Source organism: Helianthus annuus, chromosome 7 (genome assembly GCF_002127325.2).
Source record: "Helianthus annuus cultivar XRQ/B chromosome 7, HanXRQr2.0-SUNRISE, whole genome shotgun sequence".
Taxonomy (NCBI): domain Eukaryota; kingdom Viridiplantae; phylum Streptophyta; class Magnoliopsida; order Asterales; family Asteraceae; genus Helianthus; species Helianthus annuus.
In genome coordinates, this window is record NC_035439.2 from 85,281,722 (window position 1) to 85,305,545 (window position 23,824).

Sequence of the window (23,824 nt, forward strand, 5' to 3'; positions counted from 1 at the left end):
AAACATTGTAATCGCTCTTAATACTGTATATTATAACAATGCATCATTTTAGTAAAATGAATGATTCACTCAGTATTTCCTGCTGACAAAATCTTTTTAAAACGCGTTTCAGGTAATTACAGTAGATTGGAGTAAGAGTTGGATACGGCACCAACAAGACTTACAGAAGTGGCTCAATTTTATCAAATAATTAAATTAAGAAAAATTGTTTTATATAATTGGGTTTATCCCTTATTAAAGCTACCATTGTAAAATATAGGTTTTATCCCATCTATTTAATAAATAAAATCCGGTGTTTCTAAACTCTGATATTTTTCCTAACTCACGGTCCTGATGAAATTTCCGCTGCATTGTTTTAAAATAACCACCGGTACCACTTGGCTGCTCGCGGCTCCCGATTCCGTCCAGGGTGGGATCGGGGGTCGTGACAATAATTAAGGCATATTAACTTAGGAAACTTGCATATGACTCATTTGGTTACTCGTTACGCACTTTTCGCGTTCGGATCGGCATTGTAACTAGTTTACATATATTAGCCGAAATGGGTCAAACCATATCGTTTTCACCTCAAAATCCAGAATGTGTTTAAGTCACCCATATTAAACAAGCATACAAGCTTGTCGGGTCAAACCCACATTCTAAGCCGGTCTTCGCTTTATCATGTGTTTGAACCGTGTCTTCCTTTTGAAAACTAACCGGTCTAAGTCTAGGCTTAACTAAAGACCCGTTAGGATTCTAATAGGTTATCAAAAACCTTCGTTCCAGATTTAGGAGCCCAGTAAAAGCTATCTGTACTTGCTTATTTGATATACCGCTGGGATTGAATTTATATTTTGCTCAGGTAAATACTCTTAACTTATTTTTCCTATACGGGCTTGGGATACGGAATTATAATAATACCGCTTGGTCGGGTATGTAGTCATGTAAATCGGATGGTGATTGATGTATTTACATATCTCGTTTAATATGTATTATTTGGTGTATGGCCTTTGGGGGTTAATGACCATGTCCCGGATATCCTTGGCATCATTCATGAAATGGCCACGACCTAAGCACGGGGTGTAGGCGTACACCTGACAGTGCCTATGTAAAAACTGGTAGTCCACTTAGAGGAATCAACCTTGTGGGTATTATACCTGTGGCGTGTCAGTTAATCTAGACTGACCCTACAAACCGGCCCTGACGGACGACAAATAAGTAAAAACTGTATACAAGATTATATACAAATAATTATCCCAAGTTATAAAAGAATTTTTATGCCATGTGCATTCAAATCAATTTTCTAAAACATTTTCAAAATGAGTCAGTTAAGTTGTATTTACCAGTGTAAACTGACGCATTTTCCAAAAAGGCTAAGTGCAGGTACTAAACGAAATAGGCTGGCTACTCTAGGCGTCATTACTCAAGTCTCGCAAGCTTTAGATGCCTTTAAAGTTTGTTGAACAATTTCCTTTTTATTTGATCCGCCCGTGGATCTGTTTCAACTATTTTGTGATACTTAATATTACAATTTATTCAGTTGAAATAAATCTATCTTTTGCTTCCGATGTGCATTTATAATTTGTATTGTTTGACTATGATGATATCAACTACGTCACGATACTCCCCACCGGGCCCACCGGTAATACGTGGAAATATCAGGGTGTGACAGGTTGGTATCAGAGCCAACACTGAGTGAATTAAACACTAGCCTTTTGTGTTTAATCTCAGTTACACAATTGCACATTCCTTGATTCTCGAGTCTAGACAAAGAACATAGGACTAATCTTAATTTGTTTTATTTCGCCCTTTAATTGTTTTCTCGTTATTTTCTGATTAGCCCCTGCATGGGCAAGTCATTTTAGTTAAAAGTCCCGTTTAGGGCAACAATATACTTGTTTAATTTTAATAGAACGGTTAGATTTAAAATAACGTTCCTATTATAAGATCTACCATTATAATAAAATGGCAAAATCTAAAAACGACAAGACCTAGCCATGTGTCACCTTAAGACAGGGCCAAGATGGTAGTTCCACAATTAGATTCAGATCCTTGATAACATCTCAATTTAGGATTGCTCTGCGTTAAATATTATAATGAATCTTAAAGGTAAAACCTAGCTTAAATGTCATTATAGACATGGCTCAGATGGTAAAACCTATTCAAAAGATTCCAATCCATGTTAACATCTGAAGACATGTTAACATTCTTGGCAAAAACATGACCCGGGTTCATGACACGTGTCTTTATTATATCGGACATGATTTTACGAGGTGTTACATCCTCACCCCCTTAAAAGAAATCTCGACCTCGAGATTTACTGAAATAAATTAGGGTACTTCTGTTTCATTGTGGACTCAACCTCCCACGTGTATTCGGGGCCTCTACGGGCATCCCATTTAACTTTTACTATCGGTACGTGCTTCCTTCGAAGCTTCTTAACATGTCGATCCTCGATCGACAAAGGTTTTTCAACAAACTTTAAGCTCTCATCTATATGCACATCCTTATGTGACATGGCTAGCGATTCATCGGTTAGGCATTTCTTCAAATTGCAGATGTGAAACACATTATGGATTGAGCTCTTCCAGCCAATCTAGTTTGTAAGCAACTGATCTGACACATTCGATGATCTCGAATGGTCCTATATACCTTGGGCTTAACTTGCCTTTCTTGCCAAAATGCATTACCCCTTTCCAGGGTGATACCTTAAGTGACACCTTGTCACCTACCTTGAATTTCAGAGGTTTACGCCTTTTATCTACGTAGCTTATCTGCCTATCCCTGACAGCTTTGAGACGATCACGTATCTACACAATCTTATCTCTCGTCTCCAGGACTATATCAGGTCCTGTTAGTTGGACATCTCCAACTTCCGCCCAGCAAACTGGCGTTCGGCACTTTCTTCCATACAAAGCTTCAAAAGGTGCAGCTTGAATACTTGAATGATAACTATTATTATATGAAAATTCTATCAATGGAAGATGATCATCCCAACTTCCACCTAAATCAATAACACAAGCTCTAAACATATCCTCCAGCGTTTGAATTGTACGTTCGCTTTGCCCATCCGTCTGAGGAGGATATGCAGTGCTGATGTTTAATCGAGTGCCTAGGGATTGTTGAAAACTTTTCCAAAAATGCGATGTATATCTCGTATCCCTATCAGAGATGATAGACACTGGCACTCCGTGAAGAGATACAATCTCGTTCACGTACAGCTGAGCTAACTTATCTGAGCTGTGTGTTTCCTTAATAGGTAAGAAGTGGGCTGACTTGGTCAGTCTATCCACTATAACCCAAATATTATCATTTCCTCGCTTTGTCCTTGGTAACTTGGTGATAAAATCCATAGTTACCATTTCCCACTTCCAGGTGGGAAGTTCAGGCTGTTGCAGCAAACCTGACGGCTTCTGGTGTTCGGCTTTAACTTGCGCGTATGTCAAACATTTGGCCACATAAGTGGCTATAGATTTCTTTAAACCTATCCACCAATAATTTACCTTTAAATCTTGGTACATCTTGTCACTGGCTGGGTGAACTGAATATTTGGAACTATGGGCTTCTTGAAGAATCACATTTCGTAGTCCACCATACATTGGAACCCATATTCGTCCATTCAATCTTAGAATTCCATCCTTGTCACAAGACAATTGATTGGCAGTCACACCCAACTTTTCATTCGGATAGTTGGCTTCCAATACAGCTTCCTTCTGAGCGGCTAACAATCTTTCATTCAAGCTGTTCTTCAATTTAATGCTCTTGGCATTGATTCTAATGGGCTTAATCCTTTCCTTCCTGCTCAATGCATCGGCGACTACATTCGCCTTGCCTGGATGATATCGGATTTCACAATCGTAATCATTCAGTGTCTCCATCCATCGATGCTGTCTCATGTTCAGATCATTTTGGTTAAACAGATGTTGAAGGCTCTTGTGATTAGAATAGATCACACATTTGGTACCATATAAATAATGCCTCCAAAGTTTTAGTGCATACACAACAGCACCCAACTCCAAATCGTGGGTGGTGTAATTCTTTTCGTGCACCTTTAATTGTCGGGAAGCATAGGCAATAACTTTGCCCTTCTGCATAAGCACACATCCCATACCTGTGTGTGATGCATCACAGTAAACCACAAATTCTTTAATTCCTTCAGGCAATGTCAACACAGGTGCATTGCTTAACTTCTTTTTAAGAACATCAAAGGATTCTTGTTGCTTTGGACCCCAAACAAACTTTATATTCTTGCGAGTCAATGAATTTAGGGGTGCTGCAATCCTTGAGAAATTTTCAATAAAACGCCTGTAATATCCTGCTAGACCCAAAAAGCTACGAATCTCTGTGGGCGTCTTCGGCTCTTGCCAATTCATGATGGCTTCAATCTTAGCAGGATCCATCTCGATACCACTCTCGCTAACCACATGTCCAAGAAATTGGACTTCGCGGAGCCAAAACTCGCATTTTGAAAACTTGGCGTGGAGCTTCTCTTGCTGAAGAAGTTTAAGGATACATCGAAGGTGCTTTTCATGATCACTCTTGTTCTTTGAATAAATAAGAATGTCATCAATGAAGACGATGACAAACTTGTCCAAGTATGGCTTGCAGACGCGATCCATGAGATCCATGAATGCTGCTGGTGCATTAGTGAGTCCGAAAGTCATCACCAAGAACTCGTAGTGACCATAACGAGTCCTGAATGCAGTCTTATGTACATCTTCATCTCTAACCTTCAGCTGATGGTAGCCTGACCTTAAATCAATCTTGGAGAAATAACTTGCCCTTTGTAGTTGATCAAACAGATCGTCGATCCTGGGCAATGGATATCTATTCTTGATTGTAACCTTGTTCCGCTCGCGATAATCGATGCATAGACGCATCGACCCATCCTTTTTCTTCACAAACAGAATTGGTGCTCCCCAAGGAGATGAACTAGGTCGAATAAAACCTTTTTCCAACAAATCATCTAGCTGAGTCCTCAGCTATTTCATCTCAGTCGGTGCTAACCTGTAAGGTGCTCTTGTAATAGGTGCTGCTCCAGGAATAATGTCAATTCTGAACTGCATTTGCCTATCTGGAGGTAAACCATGTAGTTCTTTAGGGAATACTTCTGGATATTCAGAAATAACAGGGATGTCTTCAACCTTGGGCTTTGGTTCATCAATAGTTCCCTGTGCCAAGTAACTGACACAACCTTTCTTCAAACACCTTGACGCCTTAAGCATAGACGCTTGCTTAGGCAATCCATACTGAGTATCTCCTTGTATAATAAGAGGCTCACCATACGGAGTCTTGATAACCACTTGTTTCTTGTCACAAACAATATGGGCTTGGTTATGAGATAACCAATCCATGCCTATCACTATGTCAAAACCAGCTAGTTTCAAAGGAAGCAAAGACAACGGAAAAGAGTGGTTCCTAATGGATATAAAACATCCATCTAACACGGTTGAAGCAATTTCTATGGTACCATCGGCCAATTCTACTTCATATTTTATGCTTAGGGTTCTAACGGGCAGATTTAATAACTTACAAAACTTATCATCAACAAATGACTTATCTACACCAGAATCAATTAATACACTTGCATAAACATCATTGATAACAAAGATACCTGTTATCACGTTGTCATTTTGAATTGCTTCCTGTGCATTCATCTAAAAGACCCTAGCATTGGTCTTCTTACCTTCCTCAGGTTTCTTGGAATACTTTAGGGAGTTAGACTTGATATGCCCCTTCTCGTTATAGTTGTAACAAGTCACATCCTTTATCTTCTTACAGTCCAATGTCTTATGCTCACTAGACTTACAAATCCCACAAGCCCTAGGCTGCGAATGGGATTTTGATTCATACCTGCACTTTCCCAGATGACGCTTCTTGCAGATCTTGCATTTGGGCTTCTCACCCGACTATTGGTTATCCTTCTTGAACCCTGAACTCTTCTTGTTTCAGAGTTCCCTTTAGGCTTCTTATCAGAACGGTGTGAGCCACCATCCTCACGTTTCCTTTTCCCTTCATCAGAATTCCTAAGCGATCTCTGCCTGACCGCATCAAGGGTAAGGGATAATGACAAATCAGCTACAGACCTAAAGGTAGTAGGTCGAGAGGCTTTCACACTAGCTTTGATCTCTGGGGCTAAACCCCAATGAAACGGGCTATACGTTTTGGTTCCGGTGTCACCAAGTAAGGAACCAATCGAGACATGGTGTTAAAACTTGTGAGATATGCCTGACAGTCTAAGTTCTTCATAACCAATGTCAGAAAGTCAGTCTCGATCTTCTCAACCTCATGTTGAGGACATAAGTTCTCTTTGATCAAAGCAGCAAACTGAGCCCATGATAAGTTGTATAACGGAATCTTTCCAGTAGCTTGGATTAAGGATCTCCACCAGGCTAGAGCTTCTCCCTTGAACGATTGTGAAACATACTTCACAATATATTGCTCTGCAAACCACTAATATCAATCACTGTATCAATTTCATCTAGCCACGTCATGCAATCAATGGCTCCTTATTCCCCCGTGAAATCCCTGGGCTTGCAGGAGACAAAATACTTATATGAACAGGTTTTTGCACGTGGCTCTTGATTGAATACAATCTTCTTAGACGGAACGCTATGCTGATTTGAAGAGTGCTGGCCATCATCCTGCTTCGACTCATGAGTTTTAGATGGTGGCTTACTATGAGCCACAGAGTGAGTCTTAGGGTGCGATTTGGAATGAGGTACCGATAGGGTCTTGCTCCAAGTACCACTTGATTTATTAAACTACCTATCCATGGCCTTGGTAATAGCATTATCAATTAATGCTTGAAGTTCCGCACCAGTTATGTTGATCCTGGTAGTATCATGATTCTCCCTCGGATGACTGTTGTCTTCTTCTGATTCTCTCATGTAGCTTGATTGCTACATAAAATGATGACAATGATTTATTCAGAAATCTTTAAAGGGGTTGCCTTTTATGGCAATTCATTAACCATGGTAGCTATAAACCATATGGGTTAATTTAATTTATTTAAATTTTCGTTATATTTTATCCTTATCAAAAACTACTTAGGATAATAGGGTGGCATACAAAAGGCCTAGAAACAAGGTGTTAGGACCGGTTTTGACTCCGAAACGATTGCGAACCGAACGTGTGACATGCGGAATCCGTACACGAACGTGACCGAACACACGAGATGTAATATAACTGTGATTCTATAGAATGATCTGAAATCGTACAACATCTGAATCACGTACATGGAACTTTCTCTCTAGACTTTCTCTCTCTAGCTCTAGATCTCCAAAGCTCCAAATGCCAAAAGTCTCAAAAGTCTCTAACTCTAACCCTAACTCTTCTATTTATAGGCCAAGGCTTATAAGAGCTTTCCTCTTATTTACAATATTGCCACCTTGTCTTTTCTATCTAATTATAACAATATAAGGCTAGAATTAAACTGTTTCTGCTACGTTCTGAATTGACGGAGGCGATAGACGTAAATGCACCAACAGACTCCCCCTTGGATATTTCCGCAGTCAATCCGTAGTCAAACTCGTAGCGACTTGTCTTTCTCTCTCTCTGAGTCTTCTTGAAAATTTGACGTCTTCAGCACACACAGACTCCCTCTTTCTCGAACAGAATCCTCGTGGATCTGTCTTCAGCTTCAGCTTCCCCTTTCGTCAAGCTTCCGTGCTTTTAGGATCGACACCTTGCTTTTCTATACAAGCTCTTCTGGGATAGTTACATGGCTCCTTGAATCCACGCTCCCCCTTGCGATGAGCTCGTCTTCAGACTCCCCATTAGACTCGGCTATCGGGATCGTAGTCTGGTATAGCATCTGCAAAGACTCAAACATTTATAAGAAAAAACATTTTGAATCATTCAATTGTCCAGGAATCGTAACCTGGCTGTATTAAACTTTCTAAATCAAGCTCCTGGCTCTAATATATAACAATATGAATATATCCAGGATTAACTTGATTCTCTCTCTCTATATCAACAATCTTTAAAGATTTGGCAGTTTCAACGACCAAGATCTAACACTGGCTCTATTACAAAAGATTTTAACAATCTAAACATCCAACTCCCTCACAGTTAATCATCCAAGTCGAACTTAATGACCTTGGAGACATCACAACCAATTTTTTTTTTTAATTTCAAGTTTCAAATTAATGAACTTGTTTATTTTTCAGAAACACGATCAGCATACTTAAATTTTGAAACTCAGCTTCTCAGACATCGGTTGTCGAAAATAAAGTGAAATCAAAATCTTTTTGTATTTTTCTGAAACATAAAGCAGTAAAGAAATATTTACAAACATATTTACAGACAATATTTTTGTTTGAGTTCGCGTCAGAGGATCATATCAGTTTATGACAAATCACTAGCACCATTGAGCTTTAAACAATTTAAGTTCTAAACGATTCACTTAGATTGTCAGTATACTGATCCACTTAAATTTTCACACAAAGTTCAATTGATTCGAGATACGGATTAGTGTTTTAAAGACTTAAACTTATTCGCATGTCCCACCTCAGAATATACACCCGTATCCAGACTCCTATATTCAGTCTTACAGGTGAATGTACACTAAAGATATCTGTAAACGGGTAATGCTAGACCATGAGAGCTCAGGTTAGAACTTTCGGAAAAAGAGATGATGGCTCGACTTTAGGTGTGTCCTATTTGGGGATATTTTCTTCAAGAACACATGATTAGCATTTTTCAATGTTTCATTATTTTTTATGCTGAGGGTGGGCTTTATGATTAAAGCAGTGCAGAGTATTATACGAGGACTAGGCTATTGCTCCCGCAAAATCAGAAGTCCCGGTATAATACCCCAGATATCATCATGTACAAAGACCTAGTATGTCAGAAATAGAAAGCCCTTCAAACAAGATTTCGGGGGTTACCTATATATCCGAGAGATATTCCCCACGAGATAAGTAAGTATTGATATTTAGGTTTATATCTCGAAAACAATCTACTAAACGTGTAAAAACCTACTGGCATATCATCAGTGAGACCGTTTATCACATTTGACTTTCCATTTCTTTAGCGTACTGTGATTGTCTACTGATGTACTATCATTTCCTCTTTTTACACAAAAACTCATTTTTTAATTTTATCATGTTTTTGGCTTTTTCAAATTTTCAAATGTTTTGGATTTTATGAAAATTTCTTACTCCCCCTAAAATGCAAAACCATTTAAAGAAAATTTGACAAACCGATGTAGACAGCTTTGTCTCGCCATCCATTTTCTGCTTCTCATGCACTGATTTGCAGAAAATATAACGTACCCCCATGATTTACAACACATTGATCTTTTACAGTTTAAAAAACCGTTTTTCAATCTTGTGAAATTAATCATGTTTGTTCAGCCATGAGGGTTTCGGCGTATTCAATCAACACATTTTTGAATTTTTTGATTTTTGACAAATTTAAAAACAAACATATTTTTGATTTTTCAAATTTTTGACAAAATAAAAACATATTTTTGGTTTTTTAAATTTTCAATTTTTAGGGTTTTGAAATATCGTTTATTTATTTTCCGAAAACAAACAAACTCCCTGTTTCAACCATCTCAGGGTTCAGCAGCCTCCTCTTCTCGTGCCAGGCTGCTTCGACACCCTTCTTGTTGACATTCAGAATTCTTCGGAAGCACCTGCACATTCAACGATTGAATTATTTGAGCAATGTAGCCCAGGTCTGTTTGACTTTAGGCATTTCAACACAAAATGAATCATTTAACTTCGGGAAATCTTTGTCATTTTGTAGAAAGACTTTGTCAATTTTGATTTCAACTTTTTCATCATTTATCGAAGCGATTTGTTTCTTAGCAGACCATGTTTGACCTTTTGGAGTCCCTCTTTTGTAAAAATGTGATTCTTTTTGAACATTTTGATTTTGAACAACAGTTGGTTTCCAAAATTGTTGTGGTTTTGTTGCATCGACATTTGTTCTCCAACTCTGTGTTGTTCTAAATCTGGGTGTGTGAAAATTCCAGGTCTGTCTAGAATCGAACCTGTTCGAGTTTGATTTCAAAGTTTGATTCGAAGCAAACTTGTTTGTATTGTACCTCCAAATTTGTTTTGAATCAAATCTGGTTGACCGTTGTCTCACATCCTCAGATCACATCCTCAGATTTCTGTTTTTGAACATCATCAGACTTCTTTTTCGTCTCAACATTAACAGGTTTCAGATTTGGACACTTGCGTGCAAGATGTCAAGTTTGATCACACTTAAAACATGTTCTCTTTGAAACATCTTTGACCTATTGTTGTTGCTTTTTCTTAGCATAGAACTCTTCATTAGACTGTCGTCTAAATTGGAGTTCTTTCTCTTCTTCTGAACTTGTTCCATGAACAAAGTTCATCTTTGTATGATAATTTGGTGTTTCATTTTTCTTCCAATTTTGTTTCTTTTTATAACCCAAACCAGCCTTCATGTTTTTCTTCTTGAAACCAGGTTTGTTATAAAAAGTTTTGTGACACTTTCCAGCAAACTTTGGAATCTCAGACTTTTCAATCTCAACCATCTTGAAAACTTTATCAACCTTTTCTGAAATCACATTCTGAATTGGGAATACAATATCTAAGAATAATTTGTCCAATCCAATCATGGTATATGCCAATCCTTTTGAATCATCATTCAAATTTTTCTCAGATTTTGAGTTTTTCAGATATTCTTCATGAAAACTACCTTCATTTCCATCCTGTGATTCAGATTTACCTTTATCAACTGATTCTTCTTTCAACACACTTTCAACGACCTTACCTACCACCTCTGAGTCACTTGAATCATCAGATTTAGAATAGGTTACGCCAATGTTATCTGGCAATTGATCGACCATGTTGAAAGCTTTTTTGACCTTCTCATCATCGTAAAGTGCAAACTTTTCCGGTGGTGGAACTTGATGAAACTCTGAGCCAATACCTTTCTTGTTTTTCTCAGAATCATCATCCCCCGGTTTTATGTTGAAAATTCTTTCAAGCACATATGATGATGCATGATAACTTTTAACTTGTTGTTATCCTGTTCTAAATCAGCAATCTGACGCTTTAGCTTAGCAACATCCTCAATGTAAGAATTTACAACTTGTTGCTTTATTTCATATTGTCGCTTAAGCTTATCAGTTGTTTCAGAACAGTATTTCAATCGTGATTGAACAAGTTTCATTTGACTCTTTACATCTTCATATGACTTTTTCGTAATGTGATAAGCCAATTTTATTGAATCGTATTCTTTTTTCATTTCTTGACATGCATTTTCCTTTTGTAAACACTCTTCTGTCTTTTTCAAAACATTTTCTTTCAAAACTTCATTTTCTTTTTCTAATTTTTTTACATTTTTGAGAAAGTTTTTCATCATTATCTTTTAAAACCTTTTCGTTTTCTAACATTTCTTTGCATTTATTTTTGAAAACTTGTTCGATTTTACTGAATTCTAGATCTCTTGTTCTGAACTTTTCGTCTTTTTCAGTACAAGCATTGCACGTTTCCATGCATATCTTGCACTGTTCAACAGTTTTTAAGATTTCAGATTCAGTATTTACCTCAGTGATTGGCACCTCGGTTTTTTCTTCTTTATCAACATCAACATCATTACCAGCAACCTCCGAAATCTCATCCTTCACTTCTCCTTCTTCTTTCTTCTTCATTTCTTCTTTAACAACCTGCTGTTTTTCAATAACAGCTTCTTTCACAACTTCTTCATTCACAACAACTTTTTCTTCAACTTTCTCTTCTTTTTCTTTCACTTCTTCAGCCACCTTCTTCAACTCATTCACCATACACTCCACATTTTTCTTCATTTTTGCTTCATCCCTCTTCCTCAGACTTGATGTCATAGCATCTCTTATGATTTTATCCAGCCTTTTCACATATGTTTTATCTTTTTCAACATTTGAATAGTATTCGTCGGATCGAGGAATTACTACAAGAACATCATCATGAACTATGTCCCTCATGTGGACAACAGGTTCACCATCTCTGTTGACATAACACTCTCGCTTCTTGTCCCATCTTTTACTGCTGACAGCATCTTCATACTCTTCTTGCATTTTATCAATTCTGTATCCAACTATACTTCTTTCTCTGGGTGTTTTCTCCTTCAAAATCTCTTCTTTGCTTTTCTCTTTGATTTCAGCCATGATTTTATCTCCTTGAATCACCTGAATCACGAACACACAAGATCAGTTCAAACACTAACAATCAATTGAATCGGACAGGTATCTGATCGAGTGAGTCAACAAAAGTCAACAATATATCAAAGATAGGATGACAGCGAATCAGATGGGGTGTAACTCGATCGGGTGGGACCTGAAAAACAAACAAACAAATGTTATTAGCGGGTGGCAAACCGAACGACCCACTGTTTGTTCGATCTGTTTGTTCGACCGTTCGACCTGCTATTCGTTCGACCCACTTGACTTTTAAGGTGGCAACTTGTGCGACCCACTGTTCGATCAATTCACACCACAAAAATTATTGCTCGATCGAGCTGTTGTTCGATCAAGTTGTTGTTCGATCAATGGACACTCGATGATTTGATTTCAATACACAAACTGATTATTATTAACAAAATCACATGCAGTGTATTAATGAATGTACTGACAAAGTAATTCAAGTCATGATTCTATTGGACCTTTAATTACGTGCACTTAGCTCAAGACACTTTATGACCACAATTTATAAAGTTCACATACACACATCAATTCTCATGCAAATACTTTGCAAATGGCCGACATATCTGTATTGATTTAAATTGTGATTTGACTGATTGACATGAATCTATCTATATTAGTGCAACATGTGACTTCTGTTGTTTGTAATTAATGAGTTTGATTGACAAGGTTATCAACGTTGACTAAGTAACTCAATCGGTTGGGATGAATTGAGGATCGAGTGACAGGTCGAACGACCCACTGTTCGATCGAAACAACCCTTATTGGAACTGCAAATCGTTCGACCCACTGTTCGATTGAATGGCAAAAAACGACAAAATGTTATGTTGGTCGAACGGTTAGCTTGTTGACTCTTTGACCTCTACAATGAACTTTGAACTTCAAAATAAACTCACATGCAACTGATCACATGCACATGCATACTAATGATTCAAATCTCTGACAAATATTAAAAGCCGACAACACTTTTATCACTTTTCATACAAACTAAATTTACAATTAAATGTCAGATGCAATGTATTGACTTAAGAAATCAATGGCCGACAATTTTATAATGAATCAATTCAATTGGACCAAAATATCATGTATTAAATGAACCGTGGAATATAGTGTGCTTAACGACCGACACAGTTTACTGACATAAATGAAGTAATATGAATGAGGTGAAAATGAATCGAACTACTGATCGATCGAATAGTTGTTCGATCAGGTAACACTAATGCTGCTCGATCGGGTGACTAGTTGATCGATCGGGTGACTCTAAGAACATCAACAATAACAATAAGCATTTTATCAATTGTTTCGTTCAAAAAATCTTAGATTTCTCCCAAACGGCTTTGAATTAAGATCTGAAAAGTTGTAGGCTTGTAGATCAGATGTTTTCGCACAACATATTCAAAAATTAGCTGATTTTAACTGTAAAAAGTCGTTTAATTTGGCGATTTTCAGATAAAAACGTGAAGAGATGAAAAGATGAAGAAATCAATCAATTCTGATGCAATTTTAGATCTGAATTCGATGAAATCCTATCCGATTCGGTGCGTTTGATCCGTGCAATCGAGCTCCTGCTCTGATACCACTTGTTAGGACCGGTTTTGACTCCGAAACGATTGCGAACTGAACGTGTGACGTGCGGAATCCGTACACGAACGTGACCGAACACACGAGATGTAATATAACTGTGATTCTATAGAATGATCCGAAATTGTACAGCACCTGAATCACATACACGGAACTTTCTATCTCTTGACTTTCTCTCTCTAGCTCTAGATCTCCAAAGCTCCAAATGCCAAAAGTCTCAAAAGTCTCTAACCCTAACTCTTCTATTTATAGGCCAAGGCTTATAAGAGCTTTCCTCTTATTTACAATATTGCCACCCTGCCTTTTCTATCTAATTATAACAATATAAGGCTAGAATTATACTGTTTCTGCTACGTTCTGAATTGACGGAGGCGATAGACATAAATGCACCAACACAAGGAAACTTTTTTTTTAAATTATATGCCATGATTTTATAGAATCAAGGCTTTAAGGTTTGAACGCAGTTCATTACCTTTCTTGACAGGGAGTCATAGACTACAAATGTCTTTTTGTCTTAATGACAAAGAATATGGCCCGTATGCATTACATCGCTAATAGATGTTTTAAATAATACAGAAAGGAATTGGAAGGATCCAATATAAGGGTGACTTATGTGATTTTATCGAATCACATTTTGCCAGGAGTGTTAACATGTTTTCAGATGTTAACTAGAATTTAAATCTTAATAAGGAAGTTGTTAGGAAACTTTATTTGTAAGTATTGAAGAAAATCACAATCAACTGGATCTATGAAGAGATAACAGTCCTGAAGATCAAAACAAGAAGAAGAAGATCAGATAGGACAACTGAAATGCACAGCATCTACTTCAAAGAATCACAAGTTGATCAAGAGCTGATTTGGATTATCAGAGAAGGTCATTTCTGATAGATCTGATGCTATTTCTGATGAAATATCATCAGTTTCTGACGATTCTGATCATCAGATTTTCTGATGATTTGTTCACCAGAATTTTTGATGAAGTGGTTTATCAGAAATTCTGATGAATACCCCACTTGTCTAAAACCAAGCTCTATGCTGCCACCATGACCGAAGCAAGTTGATATTATTGGATATCATGATTACAAAGGCAACTTGAACGTTGGATTCAATGAATATGTCAAATTGCTACTTTTTGCAGGACTTATTGCATGAATAAACTATTGTTTATTCATGTACCCAGCCTTCTATAAATAGAAGGCCCAACCAGCAGAAGACAATTGAGTTTGAAGCTTAGCATTCGTATACAACACACAAACTCCATTGCCCTTCTCACCCACAGAATACAAGATTCATTTGTATTAGATAATAATCTTACAATCACCTTGTAAACGATTTTGTTTCAAAGTGATATAAACTTGATAATTCTATAGGTCTTGTTTCTGAAAGTCTGATTTCCATTTCCGCACATCTTTTTCACATCTACTGAAATCACTTGCCATATTACGTGAAAAAAAGTTGTTTAGGCCATATTGGGTCCAACAATTGGTATCAGAGCAGATTGAACAAACTATTTCCAAATGATCAATCGCTCATCTTCTTTTTTCTAAGTATGGCCAGCTTTCAATCCTGGAATAATGCTTTTAATATTGGTTCTATGTCTAAACCTCGGATGGTCAATTTCCTAAATGGTCATGACCGAGCTCTATTTCAATCCATTGAAAGGGGTCCACATATACCAATGACTGATATACTAGCAGTTCCAGCAACTGACCAAACACCAGCAATCCCTGCCTCCCGTGCTCCCAAAAGTGAAATAAACTGGAGCGCGGAAGACAAGGATCTGGTGGCTGGGGATGAAAGGGCAAAGTCACTCTTAATAATGGCCATCCCCAATGACATATTTTCACAAGTTGATGCATGTGCATCAGCTAAGGAAATATGGGATCAGTTGGAAAATCTTTGTGAAGGAGGAGAAAGGACGAGAAGAAACAAGAGAACAAATAATGTTTCCTCATATGAGAGGTTTAAAAGTTTACCCTATGAAAGATTAAATGATACATATCAAAGATTTACAAAACTTTTAAACGAGCTAAAGAAATTTGGCATAACAAAGTCAAATGATGAAAGAAACATAAAATTTCTTGATGCTTTACCTAGAGAATGGAGAAGTCTGACCATGACTTTGTCCTCAACCTTAGAACTAGGAGACATGAGTCTTCATGACTTATACAACATCTTGATCCCCAGAGAGGAAGAAATATTTGAAGAAACCATTCAAAGAGGGGGATCTTTAGCTCTTATCTCAAACTTACAAAGGCCAACACCTTCCAATGATCCACAACCTTCAAACAACCAAAGTTTTGAAATTTCTGATACTTCATCAGATTTTTCAGCTTTTGTTGAAGCAATAGCACTGCTCACCAAAACATTTGAGCAGAGGTTGAGAGGAGGAGGCCAGAGATATCAGAGAAGTGACAGAGGGAGGATGGATGGAAGATCTAAAGAAGAAGTTAGATCTAAGGATAAGGGGAAGGTTGAGGTTGTGTGCTACAAGTGCAAGCAAAGAGGTCATTATGCATCAGAATGCAAGACCAAGAAGCTGAAAGATGTTGCTTACTATGAGAAGAAGCTTGAAGAAGCTAAGAAGCAGCAGCATCAAGTCAGCTTAATTGCTGGGACAGATACATGGCTATCTGATGACTCTTCTGATGCAGAAGAAGAAGAAGAAATGGCCAACTTCTGTCTCATGGCACTTTCTGATGACATACCAGAAACTTCAGGACAACAGGAAAATTTAGACAATCTTGATCTTGAACACAAGCTAAATGAGCTAATGTCATATTTTCTAAATCTGCAAGTTAAACATAAATCAGATATTGAAAAATCTGATGAGTTGCAAAGGACCATGAACAAAATTATTCTTGAAAACCAATTACTCATAGAAGAAAGTTTAGATCAAAGAGCTAAAATAGAGTTCTATGAAAATGAAAGAAAAGATCTTTACAAGAAAATCAATGATAAAGAAATTAATGTAAGAGGTTTTCAACAAGCCAAAGAATTTATAAACTTCATTGAGTCCACACCAAAGAACAAAGGAGAGGGTTTGGGATATGTAAGAACAAGTAACAGTAAACCCGCTGTCTTTGTAAAAGCAACTCAACAGATTTCTGATAAATTTTCATCAGAATCTGATTCTGAAACTTGCAAGTCAACCTGTTCTAAATACTCTTTTGATAAACCCAACTTTGAACCAAAAATAAGTGAATGTAAACAAGAGTCTGTAAAAACTACAGAAGCAGTTCACTCATTTTTTCAAGATTATCCCATCATTCCATCACAAGAAGGAATATCAGAAAATTCTGATAAATCTTGTATGTGTGTTGACATACTGAAGCTTGTTCAACACCATCTCCAAAAGAAAAATGCAAAATCTGTTAATGGCTCAGCATGTAACAGAATTTCTGATGAAAAGAAAACAAAAGAAAGAAATCCGTTAAAAATTTCATCAGAAAGAGTACCCAAGCATGCTTGGGTACCAAAAACCCTCTAACCATTCCATTTCAGGACCATCATGTGCAACAGATCTGGTACTGCGATTCAAGAAGCTCCAAGCACATGACTGGGGATAGGAGCTTACTCAGCAACTTTGTTCCAAAGCTGGGTAAATTGGTAAATTTTGGAAATGGAGTGAAAGGGAGGATCATGGGATACGGATGTATAAGGTATGGATGTCTGACCATATAGAAAGTAGCCTATGTTGAAGACTTAAGGTACAATTTGCTAAATCTTGGTCAATTCTGTGATAAAGGTCTTTCAAACAACCTTATTACCAGAAAAATGCTTAATAACTTGTCTAAATGATAATCAAAAGAATTGGAGTGTATATCTGATTAAAGTACCAAAAATCTATTAAATTATCAGAAAATCTGATGTGTCATCAGAAAATCTGATAAATCATCAGAATATCTAATAAATCATCAGAAATCTTGGTACCTCATCAGAAAACATCTTGAATAATCAGAATCATTGAATGATCATTAGAACAAGTTCACGCATGTCATCACCTTTATCTATATCTCAACTCGGCAAATTCATAATCAATATTCTGTGTGTTTTACTTTTTCTTTTTTTTTTCTTTCAGTATTATTTTTTCTTTCTTCTCTTGTGTTGAAAACGTCATATGACAAAAGTTTTTCTGGGAACTCGTTAATGGGTGTAAAGACTTTTCTCTCTTTCATTAATTACACTGAAGTGACAATGGTAGGTAATCATGATAGATAATCTGAAAATGGCCGCCTAAATCATTTAATGCAGAGAGTTTTATCTGAGTTATTCTTTATGTAACCTGATAGATATTTAATAACGAAGATTGTGGTGTACAAAATCTATTAGTAGGTGGATACCATTTATGGCAAACTTTAAGTTTACTATATATGTTCACCACATTAAGCAAAGTCTGTCACCATCACATAAGGAATCACCAGAAAACTTCTTCACCTTCTTCTTCACACACTCACATCTTCACTCAATCACAAAAATGCTAACCATAAGAGCTGATCGTGTCCCACTTCCTCAACATCCATACCACAACCTCAAACTTAGAACCAGCTTTGAGGGTCCTCTCTGGGAAGGATGTCAAACAGTGGTAAATATGCTCATGGCAAGTAACTTGAAGTATGCCCTCACTGCCAATATAATAGTCTTCCCGGAAATTCTTCAAACATTCTGGCAAAATGCAACTTTGTCAGACTGTGAGGATAGGGGACAGATATTTATTGAAAGTGTTGTGCTCAACCAAAGAGTTCGAATAACTGAAGAAACCTTCAGAACGGCTCTACAACTCAATGATGAATATAATGTTCTGATGTTCTCAAAGACTGAGATTGAAGAAACCTTGACGCAAATGGGGTACAATCCATGGCAATTTCTGATCACACAAATGGGTGCATGCTTCTCAAAGAAGGCCATTAATCATCATGAAGCATCCAATAGGTTGTTGGAGACTATCCGAGCCCTCATATTTAACATTCCTTACAACTTCTCTTATTATTTAATGAAAGATTTTGCAAGTAATATGTGGTCGGACAGGCCATTTTTTATGTATCCTCGTTTTCTGATGAAGATAATCACAAGCCAGCTAGGCTTTGGAGGAGTTCCTGCAGGTTATCTCAGAGCTGAGTTGGGTCTCCAAGAAAACATGAATATCAGTCTGCTCAGACCCACTAATCAGAATTCTGGATTGATGACTGTACTTTGGGTACTCCTTGAGATTGAGCATGGAGAAGGGATAGATATAGATTAGGACTTTCCCTATTTGAATCTTATTTGTGTAGATATTTTGCATGTTAATATGTTTATAAAGTATGTTTTTTTCTTCTTTGATTAACTGACTTATGGATTGGGTAATGGGTAAGGAAAATTGAGAAACATGATCATCAGAAAACAAAAATATTTGACACAATATTCTGAATTTCTGATGACAAAAGATAAAATCTGGTAATTCAAACTGGTTTTCTGATAAAACTCCAACATGGTAAAAAGTTTTAGAAAACATCATAAAAAGCCAAGGTAACATGGATGCAACCAGAAAATCACATGTAAGTCCTCTGATCTTGTCTCATTCCCTCTCATCTCAAAAAAAAAAAAATGCAAGTATACCTCTATATCAATCAAAAGTGTAACTTCAAAATCTGCTGAAAAGGGTCACAAGTTTAGGGGGGAAACACAACTAAGAAATTATGTTGAATATTGTTAACCTATGTTGACCACATCCAAAAAAAGGGGGTCAACAGAAGTTAGATCAAAAGGAAATACATATTTCTAACAGAATTTATGTTGAATTTCTGATGACATCATCAGAATGGAACTTTGACTTACAAGAAAAGAGAGGATGCAGATGAAGAAAGCCAATTGGACCTCTTCACAAAATGGGGTCCACAAAAATGAAAAGGTGTCATATAACCGATAGCCTTCTCCAATTAAAATTCAGTTTAACACTTCAGGGAAAGGAATGATTGAAGAAATTACAAATTGAAGGAACAAGTTGAAAGGGCATAACCACGATTACACGATTAATCATCATTAAAGTCTTGATACCCACGATCCAACGGTTATATTCTGAACCAAAACTCACATCACATGATCTAATGGTAATAAAGACAATTAATGATCCTTTAACCGCCATTACATGACACATTCCATATCCCCTCAACTCCATAAACCCACAATTCTCTGCTAAAACCCTCACTATATAAATCTCACTTAGCAGAAAATTCGAAAATCACACACCTTCTTCACAAAAACTTCAAACCAAAACATCCCCTGTTTCTTACTCAAAATCCAAAAATCCCTAAATTCCAAACCCTAAATCACAAAATTCAACAATGGCCGAAGTAAACCTTAACATCCCAATTGTTCAACATGAAGTACCTTTTGTGGTAGATACAGAATTTCTACCAATGAAAGAAAACAATCTGCTGATGAATATAGAGCATTCGGAGTATGATGTGAGATGTCAACTTCTGGTAGAGTATTTCATGAATTGTCCAATCTCAGGAACACTAACAAAAGAAAGAGAAGTACCAGAAAAGCTACTACAACAATTTGTTCACATTTTTAATGAAGTTGAAGAAAATCAGGTCTCAGCTCATGTATGGGGAAGTGTTTTTGTAACATTAACCCCTGCAAGGGTAAGAGAATGGCTTGAACTACCTATTCTTGATAATCACATTGAAGCACCAAGCAGAGAAGAATTAATGAGCTTTATCATTGGGCTTGGTTACAAGAACAAGAAAATCAACAAAATTGGAGCAATTAGAAGAAACGAAATGCGAGCCATCTGGCAAGTGATGATGGAAGTGCTAAACAAATGTCTCACCTCAAAGATAAGAGGAACTGATCAAGTCAGTCAAGCTATTCTGACAATCATGTATGGACTCATAACTGGGTTCAAAATTGATTATGGGTCAGAAATTTTCAATCTGATCAAAAGGTCAATCATCACCAGAAATGGAAGAATAACCTCACATTTGCCATATCCAAGGTTAATCTCTATTTTTATCTCTGAAACTTTTGCTGCAAGAGACATAGAAATTCCAATTTTGGAAGATATGTGGAGTTCAAATACCATGAAGGCCTAGAGTTCAAATCATGGATGGGAATCTGACAAAGATATCACTGAGTTACTAGAAAGCATGCTATGCCTCATTGCACCAGATTCACAGTACATAATACAGCATGAAGCACTTCTGACCAAATCAGATTCTCCAATAGAAAGAGCCAGCAAAGAAGTTTTTAACTGTTCTTCATCACCAGAAGAAGAAGAAGTTCAGAAGTCCTAGACATCAGAAACAGAGGATGCAGGAGGAGAAGGAATTCTGATGATTACTAACTCACCAGAAAACAAGACAGATGATGCTGAGAGTCAACAAATTCATGAAGAAAGAATTCATCATGAGTTTAATATTCATCAAGAGACAATACATGAACACTATGCAGAATCACACATTGCTGGAGGAACTCATGAAGATGCTGAAGAAAAACATTATGAAGAAACTCACTTTGATGGCACTGAAATTGAAGCAACTGAAGTAATACATCATGATGAATCTCATATTGCTGGTACATCTCTTTCAAAAACTGTGTTAGTTGATACTCACTCAAAACAAACAAAATCAGAAAGTTCAGTTCATGTTTCTTACAATTTAGAACATAAAAAGATTGATGTTGATGAAGAGGTTACTAGTTCTTTCAATCTCAACTCTGAATCAGAAAATGAGGAAGAGGATGAGATCCCAACAGATAGAGATCAGGAAACTGATCAAGGAAATCTGGAAAAAGGTAATATGTTTACCTCAAAAACTTATGGAGAATCACATATTAATGTGATTCAAGGACATAAGGAAATACAGGATGAGAATATGTTACTCACCACTGGTGGAGATGATACTGGTAAACTTAAGGTTGCACCAAAATCTGGTAAAGCCAAAAGTGACCCTATCATTTCCAAAATAGCAGCAAATGTGTTTGCAGCTGGAATGTTAGCAGGAATATCTGTTGTTCCAAATATCCCTGAAACCCCTATGAATCAAGAAAATCTGGAAACTGTACTGGAAAGTGTTTACAAAGTCTGCAAAAGAAATCCAGTAGAAGAAAAACTTGATATGTTGTTGTCAGAAATACAAGGTCAAAGGGCTGATATGAAGACTTTGTCAGAATCAGTGGAAGTAATGAAGAAACAAACTAAAGAAAACACTGAAGCACTAAAGTCTCTCCAAAAGATGAAAGAAAAGGCACCAGAATCCAACATCTCTGCATCAGAAATCCAGATGATTCTCACAGAAATAGAAAACATCAAGGCACAAGTTGCAAAGGCTGTGGAATCAAGGCAGTCAAGCAATTCAAACAGAGTTTTGGAGGAAGTTACCATACTAAGGGCAAGTAATAACACTATCACAGATGCCCTTGAGAAGCTGTCAAAAGAATGGGCTGCAATTCAGATGAAAGCTCAAACTGAATTCAACAAAGTTCAGAAAAACATGGCCAGCAACTCAAAACAGGTGAGAGAAGTGCAACAACTGATGGAGAAGATGCAATTCAACATTGCAAAATTGGCCAAAGTGGATCCCAAAGAACTCATGAAAGAATTTCCTGCTGAAAGCTCTCAACAAGAAGCTCCAAAGTCAACCCAACAGCAATCATCAGCTACACCAAGCACCAAAACTGGAACCACACTGATGGGTCCACCTCCAAATGTCCCAATAGATGAAATGCTGAAAAGGTTAGCAACTTCAAAACCTCAGGTTGTTAAAGATTTGAAACTTTTAACTTCTGAAACTGTCCCAAAACCAACAATGTCTGATGACTCTGCAATGAGTAAGCTTATGAATCTGCAATCAATGAAAGAATGGGAACAAGAAGGAGATTCAAGAAAACCAAACATTGTTAAAAGAAAAATCTATGAAACTAAGTCTGTCTTGGTGAGAGAGATTGCCAGGGATGTAAGGATATTCCCTGAGTTTAATCTGGTGAAGTATTATTTGACAAGAGAAGATGTACCACCAAGACCACCGACTCCTGTCAGAGCGGCTTTAAGAAATGAAAGGATCAAAAGACGTTCAGGTAGCATTCACTCCAAAAATGAGAATCCAGTGAAAAGAATTTTAAAAGTGGATGAAGTGAAAGTTGCAACCGATGATGTTGGAGGAACTCGTGTGCAAAACAGGTACACACTTATGAGAAAGAATGGGGAAGAACAAAAGGTGACTGATGAAGAAATAGCTGACCAGTTGCATCCTATAGACATTCTGTTTATGAAGGATCATTATGAAAAGGAAAAGAAAAGTAATCAAGAGGTCAGAAGAGCATTAAATGGCATATCAAAGGCTAGAATACTGCTGTTTGAAAGAATGGCTTTTTCAGACTTTGATCTATGCATCAACTATGAGCATGTACACAACAAAAAGGTGTATGTCATACCACCCAAAACAAAAGTCCCCTCAGATATAGTGGAAGATGCAAGATCTGGAGACATCATTGAATTAACAAGTAAAACTAGCAGTCACAACTATGGTGTCATCTTCAGAGATATTGAAAACAACAAAGCTCTGTTCAGAAGTGTTGATATCTACAAGTACTCAAATCAAACTCTGAGATTTATCATGAAAGGTATGAACAAAAGACAAGAATACCTACAGAAGACAAGAGGAAACTTGGAGGGCCACAGGAAAGAGATTGAGCAAATGATTGAGGATTGGATCCAAGCAAGAGAATGGTACAAAGACATGTATGTCAGCTGCAACAAGCATATCTCCTACAAGAAGCAGGTAAAGAAAGGAGATGTGCACAAGAGAGTGAAGCTGAATTGAAAAACTTGTTTGTTTGAATTTTCATCTTTTATGTAATTTGTTTTTCAAAAACTTCAGTAACTAGTTTAAATTTGCAACTATTATGTTTCCACTGTTTGGAAATTTTCTGTTCGTAAGGTCGTTCATTTTCTTACAATACTTAGGGGGAAACTGTTAGGAAACTTTATTTGTAAGTATTGAAGAAAATCACAATCAACTGGATCTATGAAGAGATAACAGTCCTGAAGATCAAAACAAGAAGAAGAAGATTAGATAGGACAACTGAAATGCACAACATCTACTTCAAAGAATCGCA